Source organism: Sapajus apella, unplaced genomic scaffold (assembly GCF_009761245.1).
Source record: "Sapajus apella isolate SASKATOON/1434 unplaced genomic scaffold, GSC_monkey_1.0 scaffold144, whole genome shotgun sequence".
Taxonomy (NCBI): domain Eukaryota; kingdom Metazoa; phylum Chordata; class Mammalia; order Primates; family Cebidae; genus Sapajus; species Sapajus apella.
The window spans coordinates 9,229-19,265 of NW_022437084.1; the positions used below are offsets into that span (position 1 = coordinate 9,229).

General features: G+C 41.9%; 1 long non-coding RNA gene and 2 pseudogenes across 3 annotated transcripts in view; 2 read left to right on the forward strand and 1 right to left on the reverse strand.

The window, feature by feature from the left end:
• LOC116540739 overlaps window positions 1-9,804 on the reverse strand; it is an 11,966-nt gene extending 2,162 nt beyond the window's left edge. Inside the window, exons 1-2 of the long non-coding RNA XR_004264574.1 lie at window positions 9,791-9,804; window positions 5,569-5,572 (exon numbers count right to left, since the gene is read on the reverse strand). This is a non-coding gene — a long non-coding RNA (uncharacterized LOC116540739). The remainder of the gene's footprint in view (window positions 1-5,568; window positions 5,573-9,790) is intronic.
• Window positions 1-10,031, forward strand: part of LOC116540712 — a 13,038-nt pseudogene extending 3,007 nt beyond the window's left edge. The window contains exons 3-4 of the transcript XR_004264562.1: window positions 3,269-3,395; window positions 7,919-10,031. The product of XR_004264562.1 is annotated as a zinc finger protein 888-like (transcript). The remainder of the gene's footprint in view (window positions 1-3,268; window positions 3,396-7,918) is intronic.
• LOC116540727 lies at window positions 2,391-2,915 on the forward strand (annotated as a pseudogene). The gene has a single exon (XR_004264565.1). The product of XR_004264565.1 is annotated as a 60S ribosomal protein L21 pseudogene (transcript).
• Window positions 10,032-10,037: the final 6 nt, after the last annotated feature.

The window sequence follows — 10,037 nt, forward strand, 5'->3', positions numbered from 1 at the left end:
AAAAAAAAAAAAAAAAATTCTGCAGCAAATTAAAAAACATTAAAAAAATTTTTTTTTACTTTAGTTTTGATGCTGCATGTGACGGTTTGTTACATAGGTAAACTCATGTCATTGGGGTTTGCTGTACGGAGTACTCCATCATTCCGGTATTAAGCCTGTTAAAACATGTGCTCTGAATGAAGAGAACCCCCTAAACAGGCTTTCTGTGAGCAACATGGCTGTTTATTCACCTGGGAGGGGGCAGGCTGAGTGTGAAGAGAGCCAGCCGAGAGCGGTGGGATAGGACTTGGTTTTTTTTTTTTGTTTTTTTTTGAGACGGAGTTTCGCTCTTGTTACCCAGGCTGGAGTGCAATGGCGCGATCTCGGCTCACCGCAACCTCCGCCTCCTGAGTTCAGGCAATTCTCCTGCCTCAGCCTCCTGAGTAGCTGGGACTACAGGCACGCGCCACCATGCCCAGCTAATTTTTTGTAGTTTTAGTAGAGACAGGGTTTCACCATGTTGACCAGGATGGTCTTGATCTCTTGACCTTGTGATCCACCCACCTCGGCCTCCCAAAGTGCTGGGATTACAGGCTTGAGCCACCGCGCCCGGCCAGGACTTGGTTTTATAGGTTTGGGGTAAGCAGTGGAAAGTTACAGGAGTTACAGTTTAGGGTGATTTTTGCAAGCTGAGAGGGGTCTTAGGGTCTAGAGTCCTGAGGTTGACCCAGGTCAGTTTCAAAGACCAATTGCCTTATCATTTGAGGCAGAAATAAGGAACAATAGAGAATGTCTCAAAGTTAAGTAGGCTCTGCAGGGGTTGATTATTTTTCTCCCTTTTGTGGTTTTCCAGTTACTTCAGACTTTCTAGTTCTGGGAGGCCATCCAGAGGTGTACATGCAGGTCACGGGGGTCACCATGGTTCGACTTAGGGTATGGCTTATGATGCAGCCAGTTAGCCTAAAAGACCTTACAAAGCTTAGTACCCAATAGTTATTTTTTATCTATTTATTTTTTTGAGACTGAGTTTTGCTATTCTTGCCCAGGCTGGAGTATAATGGCATGATCTTGGCTCACTGCAACCTGCGCCTCCCGGGTTCAAGCGATTCTCCTGCCTCAGCCTCCCAAGTAGCTGGGATTACAGGTGGCTGCCACTGCGCCTGGCCAATTTTTGTATTTTTAGTAGAGATGGGATTTCACCATGTTGGCCAGGCTGGTCTCAATCTCCTGACCTCGTGATGCACCCACCTTGACATCTCAAAGTGCTGAGATTACAGGTGTGAACCACCATCCTGCCTCACAATAGTTATTTTTTCTGCTCCTCTCCTTCCTCCCACCCTCCACTCTCAAGTAAACCCCGGTGCCTCTTGATTTCTTCTTTGTGTTCCAGTAAATATCTTACTTTGAAATTTGATCCTGCTAGTTGTGAAACTTCACATGTTCTCATGTTAGTAGACATGGCTAGCTCGCTCTTTGACATCTGCATTGGAGATCTGCTGGGTGACAACATGTGGGTCCTCTGCAATTTTCCTCTGTGTTAATAGTGCCACAGTGGCTGCCTCTGTGTGCGCCTGCATGACTACAGATATCTGAAGATTCCTCCAGGTCTGGCAGTGGAAAGAGTGATTTCTTCTTCTAGGAGGGAGCATTTCCTGTTTTCTTAGATCTGACAAGATCCCCCCATCCCCAGCTGCCAAAGTATCCTTTTCCACCAAGATGAGATTCCTCTTCAGTTAAACAAAACTTGCTATTTTTTATATTTTTAAAACCGTTATGTATGTATGTATAAACACACATATATGCATACACATGCATATATACATACACGTATATATTTTGAAAATCTTTTATGTTTGGAAACCTCGAGAAAATGACAACCCTTTGTATTAACATTTAGTTTCTAGTGAGTCTGTGTAGGTTTTAACATTTTGTGGACATACATACACAAAACAGATGTTCATACTTTGAGTAATTTTGTTTTCATGTATTTTATTTTATTTTGAGACGAGGTTTTGCTCTGTTGCCGAGGCTGGAGTGCAGTGGTGCAATCTTAGCCCACTGCAACCTCCACCCTCAGGATCAAGTCATCCTCCAACCTCAGCCTCCCAAGTAGCTGGGACCACAGGTGTGTGCCACCATGCCTGGCTAATTCTATTTTTATTTTTATTTTGAGATGAAGACTTTGTTGTCCAGGCTGAATTGCAGCAGTGCAGTCTTGGGTGACTGCAACCTCCATCTCCCGGTTTCAAGCAGTTGTCATGCCTCGGCCTCCTGAGTAGCTGGGATTACATGCATGTGTCACTGCACTTGGCCGAATTTTAGTTTCTGATCTTTCGCTGTAAACGCTGTCATCTCTGACGGCATCACTCATACTCCGTCTCATCTAAATACTGAATATCGCCTTTCCTTTCGGCCGGAACCGCCATCTTCCAGTAATTCGCCAAAATGACGAACACAAAGGGAAAGAGGAGAGGCACTCGATACATGTTCTCTAGGCCTTTCAGAAAACATGGAGTTGTTCCTTTGGCCACGTGTATGCGAATCTATAAGAAAGGTGATATTGTGGACATCAAGGGAATGGGTACTGTTCAAAAAGGAATGCCCCACAAATGTTATCATGGCAAAACTGGAAGAGTCTACAATGTTACCCAGCATGCTGTTGGCATTGTTGTAAACAAACAAGTTAAGGGCAAGATTCTTGCCAAGAGAATTAATGTGCGTATTGAGCACATCAAGCACTCTAAGAGCCGAGATAGCTTCCTAAAACGTGTGAAGGAAAATGATCAGAAAAAGAAAGAAGCCAAAGAGAAAGGTACCTGGGTCCAACTGAAGCGCCAGCCCGCTCCACCCAGAGAAGCACACTTTGTGAGAACCAATGGGAAGGAGCCTGAGCTGCTGGAACCTATTCCCTATGAATTCATGGCATAATAGGTGTTTAAAAAAAATAAAAGACCTCTGGACTGTAAAAAAAAATAAATAAATAAATAAATACTGAATATCACTTGATGTGTAAAAGTTTCTAACATTTCTATAATGGGAACACTGCATTGATTTTTTGTTTGTGTATTTCTTGTATTATCCACAACCATAAGAAATGTATACCCAGAAAGTATGATGACCTCTTCAAAACACAACCGGGAAGACATAATGTGATGAAAAATCTCTTTCTCGATTTGTCAGAACATTCCCTACAATTAAATCCGTGCTTCCGCCTCTCTCCTCTTCTCATTCTCTGTAAAGATCAGAACCCCTCCCATAACCATGTGGTTAAAATGTGCTTTCATTTCAGGGTCTGTTGACATTCAGGGATGTGGCCATAGAATTCTCTCAGGAGGAGTGGAAATGCCTGGACCCTGCTCAGAAGACTTTACACAGGGACGTGATGTTGGAGAATTACAGGAACCTGGTCTCCCTGGGTGAGTCCAACTTCTCCCAGAAGCAGGGATGTGCCCTTGCGTATCTTTGTATTTTCTCTTGTTGCCTCTTGGGGGCTGCATCCTTGCTTGACTAAAATGGAAGCTGTATTGATTTTGAAATGAAAAGCTTCATGATGCAGCATCTGAAATTTAACTGTCCCCCGCCCTTTTTTTTCCTTTTTTTTGTTCAGATGGAGTCTCATTCTGTCGCCCAGGCAGAAGTGCAGTGGCATGATCTTGGCTCACCACAACATCCGCCTCCAGGGTTCAAGTGATTCTTTTTCCTCAGCCTCCCAAGTAGCTGTGACTACATGTGCCTGCCACCATGCCTGGCTAATTTTTTTATTTTTAGTAGAGACAGGGTTTCACCATATTGCTCAGGCTGGTTTTGAACTCCTGACTTTGTGATCCTCCTGCCTCAGCTTCCCAAAGTGCTAGGATTACAGGTGTGAGCCACCACACCCCACCAAACTGTCTTTTTTGTTTAGATGTTCTGTGTTCTTTATGATATCTCAGTGTACATTCCAGAACTAAAGTAGACATAAAACCCTATGGCAGGCCACGCATGGTGACTCACACATGTACACCTCAATCCCAGCACTTTGGGAGCCTGAGGGATGTGGATCACATCAGGTCAGGATCTGAGACCAGCCTGGCCAACATGGCAAATCCCCATGTCTACTAAAAATACAAAAATTAGCTGGGCATGGGCACGCCTGTAATTTCAGCTACTAGAAAACGTGAGCATGGAGAATCACTTGAACCCGAGAGGTGAAGGCTGCAATGAGCCAGGAATGTGCCACTGCACTCCTGTCCGGGTGACAGAGTGAGATTCTGCCTCTAAAAACAAAAACAAAACCTCGTGGCAGACTTTAAAGATACCAAGTTAGTTCTCACCAGGTGCAGTGTCTCATGCCTGTTATCCCAGCACTTTGACAGGCCAAGGCAGGCAGATCACCTGTGGTCTGGAATTTGAGACTGGCCTGACCAACGTGGAGAAACCCCGTCTCTGCTAAAAATACAAAATTAGCTAGGGGTGGTGGCCCATGCCTTTAATCCCACCTGCTCAGGAGGCTGAGGCAGGAGAATTGCTTGAACCCAGGAGGCGAAGGTTGCAGTGAGTCAAGATAGCATCATTGCACTTGAGACTAATAAGAGCAAAAGTCTGTCTAAAAAAATTTTAAAGACAGGTATCTAGTTCCCTGTTTGCTACTTACATGTTTTTTCGATTCTGTAGTGCTTGGAAGGAAGCTCAATTTCCACATACTGCAATCTTCTTTATGTATTCAGAAGGAGGCAGTCATTGGAGGAATTTGTGAAATATTTTCCTCGATCCATCTGGAATGTCTTCTTTCCTGCTGAAACATAGGGCTGGGACTCTAGAAAAGTTCCAGCACATCACCTTTCTTTCTTTTTATAAGCAGGAGCCTCTTTCTGACCTGTTTATTCATGTTGGAGCCAGAGAAAGAGCCCTGGACTGTGGAGAGTGAAGTGAAAATGTCCAGCTGAGTGGGAATGTATTACAGGTGTAAACACAGGTGGAGCTCGGAGAAGCACAGTAGAACCTACACCTTTAAATAGTGTGTGGGGAAACTCTGCAAGGGGGAGAATTCTGTGAGGAAGGAAAAGTTTAAATCCGGGGATCTCTGAATGGACATCTTTCTTTGCTCCCACTTATTTCTCTGCTCTTTATTGATTTAACGAGTTTTTTTTATAAAAGCACTAGTCGTATTCCTCAGTAGTCAACACCCATGACCAAATTCTCTCAAAGGCCCCATCTGCAGGAACATCCTATTGGAGAATAAGAACTCTCAACATGACTTTCGGTCAACACGAACATTCAGACCAGGGAACCTGCATTATGATTTTTATGTTTTTATTGTGCATTCGGTTTTATGCAATGCTTTCTCTGATCTCAGTTTATGAATTTTCCCAGTACACATTCTATGTTTTATATTTTGTGTACAGTGAACTAGATAACTAAGGGCAATATGTATACATAGAATTGCTATATTGCCAGGCTGTGACACACTGTAGATGTGACATCATAATTGCAAGCTCTGATGTTGTTAGGCAGTTTTTTTTTTTGAGGTTCAGTCTTGCCTTGTCACCCAAGCTGGAGTGCAGTGGTGCAATGTTGGCTCACACCAACCTCTGCCTCCTGGGTTGAAACTGTTCTCCAGTCTCAGCCTCCCGAGTAGCTGGGATTTACAGGTGCCACCTACCTTGCCCAGATATTTCTTTTTTGTAATTTTAGTAAAGACAGGGTTTCACCATGTTGGCCAGGCTGGTCTTGAACCCCTGACGTTGTGATCCGCCTGCCTCAGCCTTTCAAAGTGCTGGGATTACAGGCATGAGCCACCGAGCATGGCTGTGAGTCAATTCTTATTCCTTATAATGCTGTGTATTTTCTTGACCTCATACATCACAAGGTAGTGATCTTAACATGTATTTCAGTTCTTATATTGTGTGCTGGTGGTAAGTAGAAATTGAGGCTTTTGTCTTATTTTTGAGATGGGGTCTTGCTCTGTTGCCCAGGTAGAGTGCAGTGGCACAACCTTGCTCACTGCAACCTCCACCTCCCAGGTTCAAGCGATTCTCCTCCCTCACCCTCCCAAGTAGCGGGGATTACAGGTGCCCACCACCACACCTGGCTAAGTTTTGTATTTATAGTAGAGATGGGGTTTCACCATGTTGGCCAGGATGGTCAAGATCTCCTAACCTTGTAATCCAGCCACCTCATCATCCCAAAGTGCTGGGATTACAGGCATGAGCTACCGTGTCCAGATCCCGAGTTCTGCAGGCTGTATAAATGTATTATTTGCTTGCTGATTTTATCATAAATTACAATCTTTTACTAATTAATTTTTGAGATTATACATATGGCTTTTCAATATGTAGTAAGCAATATAACTGACACATTCCTCTCATTAATGTCACAATGTGCTGCCAGGCACAGTGGCTCACACCTGTAATTCCAGGACTTTGAAAGGCCGAGGCTGGTGGATAATTTGAGGCCAGGAATTTGAGACCAGCCTGGCCAACATAGTAAAACCCCATCTCTACTAAAAATACACAAGTTAGCTGGGCATGGTGGCACGTGCCTGTAATCCCAGCTACTCGGGAGGCTGAGGCAAGAGAATCACTTGAACCAAGGTGGCAGAGGTTGCAGTGAGCTGAGATCGCACCACTGCACTCCAGCCTGGGTGACAGAGCAAGACTCCATCTCAAAAAAATAAAAATACAGAGGCCAGACATGGTGGCTCATGCCTGTAATTCCAGCACTCAGGGAGGCTGAGGCGGGTGGATCACGAGGTCAGGAGATCGAGACCATCCTGGCTAACATAGCAAAACACCATCTGTACTAAAAATACAAAACATTAGCCAGGTGTTGTGTCACATGCCTGTAATTCCAGCTCCTCAGGAGGCTGAGGCAGGAGAATCTTTTGAATCTGGGATGCGGATGTTGCAGTGAGCCAAGATCACACCACTGCATTCAGTCTGGGTGACAGTGCGAGACACCATCTCTATAAAATAAAATACAAAAAATTTTGACAAAAATGTGACAAAGCACCTCTTTTGCATGGATATAGGTAATTTTGTGACAGTTATTCAAGCTCACTGCAACCTCTGCCTCTTGGGGTCAAGCAATTCTCTTGCCTCAGCCTCCCAAGTAGCTGAAAGTACAGGTGTGAGCCACCATACCTGACTAATTTTCGTAATGTTTTCTCATCTTGTCAGTGCTATGATTATTTGACAGTACAAAATTTACATTGATTTTGGTTATGCTTACATGATCTTGTGGATGATTTACCAATGTTGTTTATTGTGTGGTCCATTAGCATTTATTTGTATATAGTAAATATGCTTTAAATATGAAGAAATACATTTTTCTCTTTCTTGAACATGACAGTGATTTTTTTCAAGCTGTTATACACATTATAGTCATAGTGGAAATATACTCTTTAGGTTTACACATATTTGTGCCCTGTCAGTGTTTTGTCATGATATTGAAAATAGTCTTCCATAGAAATGATTTCAACTACATATAATCACCCTTTATTTATTAAAGAATCTTACTCCTGGCCAGTCACGGTGGCTCAAGCCTGTAATCCCAGCACTTTGGGAGGCCGAGGCGGGTGGATCACGAGGTCAAGAGATCGAGACCATTCCTGGTCAACATGGTGAAACCCCATCTCTACTAAAAATACAAAAAATTAGCTGGGCGTGGTGGCGCGTGCCTGTAATCCCAGCTACTCAGGAGGCTGAGGCAGGAGAATTGCCTGAACCCAGGAGGCGGAGGTTGCGGTGAGCCGAGATCGCCCCATTGCACCCAAACGGGAAAAAAAAAGCTAAACTCCGTTTCCAAAAAAAAAAAAAAAAAAAGAATCTTACTCCTGTTGTATTCCTAAACTTTGAAGATCATGTTGTGGAAGTTTACAATAAGTATTGTTTTTTTGTGTCATATTTACACATTTCAGTATTATTTACCATCTAAACCTGTTGTTGTTTATATTTTGTAGATACCTCTTCCATATGCATGATGAAGGGGTTCTCATCCACAGAGCAAGGCAATACAGAAGTATTCCACACAGGGACATTGCAAAGACATGAAAGTCATCACACTGGAGATTTTTGCTTCCAGAAAACTGAGAAAAATATTCATGACTTTGAGTTTCAGTGGCAAAAGGATGAAAGAAATAGTCGTGAAGTACTCATGACGAAAATCAAAAAGTTGACCGGTAGTAAAGACCGATATGATGACAGGCCTTCTGGAAACAAGCCTATTGAAGATCAGCTTGGATTAAGCTTTCATTCACATCTGTCTAACCTGCACATATTTCAGAATGAAGGGAATATTGATAATCAACTAGAGAAGTCTTTAAATGATGTTTCCTTAATTTCAACTTCCCCAAGAAGTTTTTGTAGGCCCAAAACCCATATTTCTAATTACTGTAGAAATAATTTGCTTCATTCATTACTGACAGAAAGAGAGGAGGTACACGTGAGAGAAAAATCTTTGCAATGTAATGAGAGTGGCAAAGCCTTTAATTGTAGCTCACTCTTAAGGGAACATCAGATAATCCATTTAGGAGAGAAACGATATGAATGTGATATATGTGGGAAGGTCTTTAATCAGAAGCGATACATCGAACGCCATCGTAGATGTCACACTGGTGAGAAACCTTACAAGTGTAATGAATGTGGCAAGAGCTTCTGTCACATGTCATATCTTGTATGCCATCGTAGACTTCATACTGGAGAGAAACCTTACAAATGTAATGAGTGTGGCAAGACATTCCATCAAAGTTCAGGCCTTCTATTTCATAAGAAAATTCACACTGGAGAGAAACCTTACAAATGTGATGAATGTGGCAAGGTTTTTAATCAAAAATCACACCTTACACGTCATCATAGACGTCATACTGGAGAGAAACCTTACAGATGTGAAGAATGTGACAAAGTTTACACTCGCAAATCATACCTTGAAGTACATAGGAGAATTCATACTGGAGAGAAACCATAGAAATGTAGCTTTTGTGACAAGGCTTTTGGGTGTGCTTCACATCTGGCATGGCATATTAGAATCCACACTGGAGAAAAACCTTACGAGTGTAATGAGTGTGGCAGAGCCTTTAGTGGACAGTCAGCACTTATTCATCATCAAGCAATCTACGGTATAGGGAAACTTTTCTAATGTAATGACTGTCGCCAAGTCTTCAGTAACGCTACAACCATTGCAAATCATTGGAAAATCCATAATGAAGACAGATCTTACAAGTGTAAGTGGTGTAGCAAATTTTTCAATCTTTCATTCCTTGTCATTCGTCAGTGAACTCATACTGGATAGAAACCGTATAAATGTAATGATTGTGGCAAGGTCTTCAGTCAGGCTTCATCTTATGCAAAACATAGGAGAATTCATAGAGGAGGAAAACCTCACCAGTGTGATAATTGTGACAAAGCCTTTGTTTCACGTTCACACTTCGTTAGACATCAGAGTATCCATACTGGACAGAAATTCTACAAATGTCATAACTGTGGCAAAGTCTTCAGTCTGGGGTTACTCTTGCAGAACATTGGAAAATTCATTCTTGAGATGAATTGTTCCAAATGCAATGTGTATAGCAACCCATCAAGCATTAATTGACATTAACGTCAGTTCAGTATCAAATTGAGTTTGAGTTGACTTAACATTGAGTTCAAGCATTAACTGACATTTTAAAGTGTTTATGTTAAGAGGATTAAGCCAGGCATGGTGGCTTTTTATGAGCATTGTGTTGAATGTAAATCACATTGGGCAATATAATTATTTAACAATATTTTTCCAATCCATCAATATGGGTTGTATCTTTATATATGTTTGTAATCAATATTTGTAGATTTCAAAGTACAATCTTCTCATCTTTTTACATTTATTCCTAAGTATATCTTACTTTAAGTCATCTAGCACATGGAAGTGTTTTCTTAATTTTCTTTTAAAATTGTTTATTGTTAATGTATGGAAATTCAGCTAAGTTTTGCTACTGATAATTGTATTCTGCAAATACACTGAATGTATTTATTAGTTATAGTGGTATTTTGGTTGACTGATTTTCTACACAGAAAACCATGTCACTACGAACATTATTTACTTCTTTC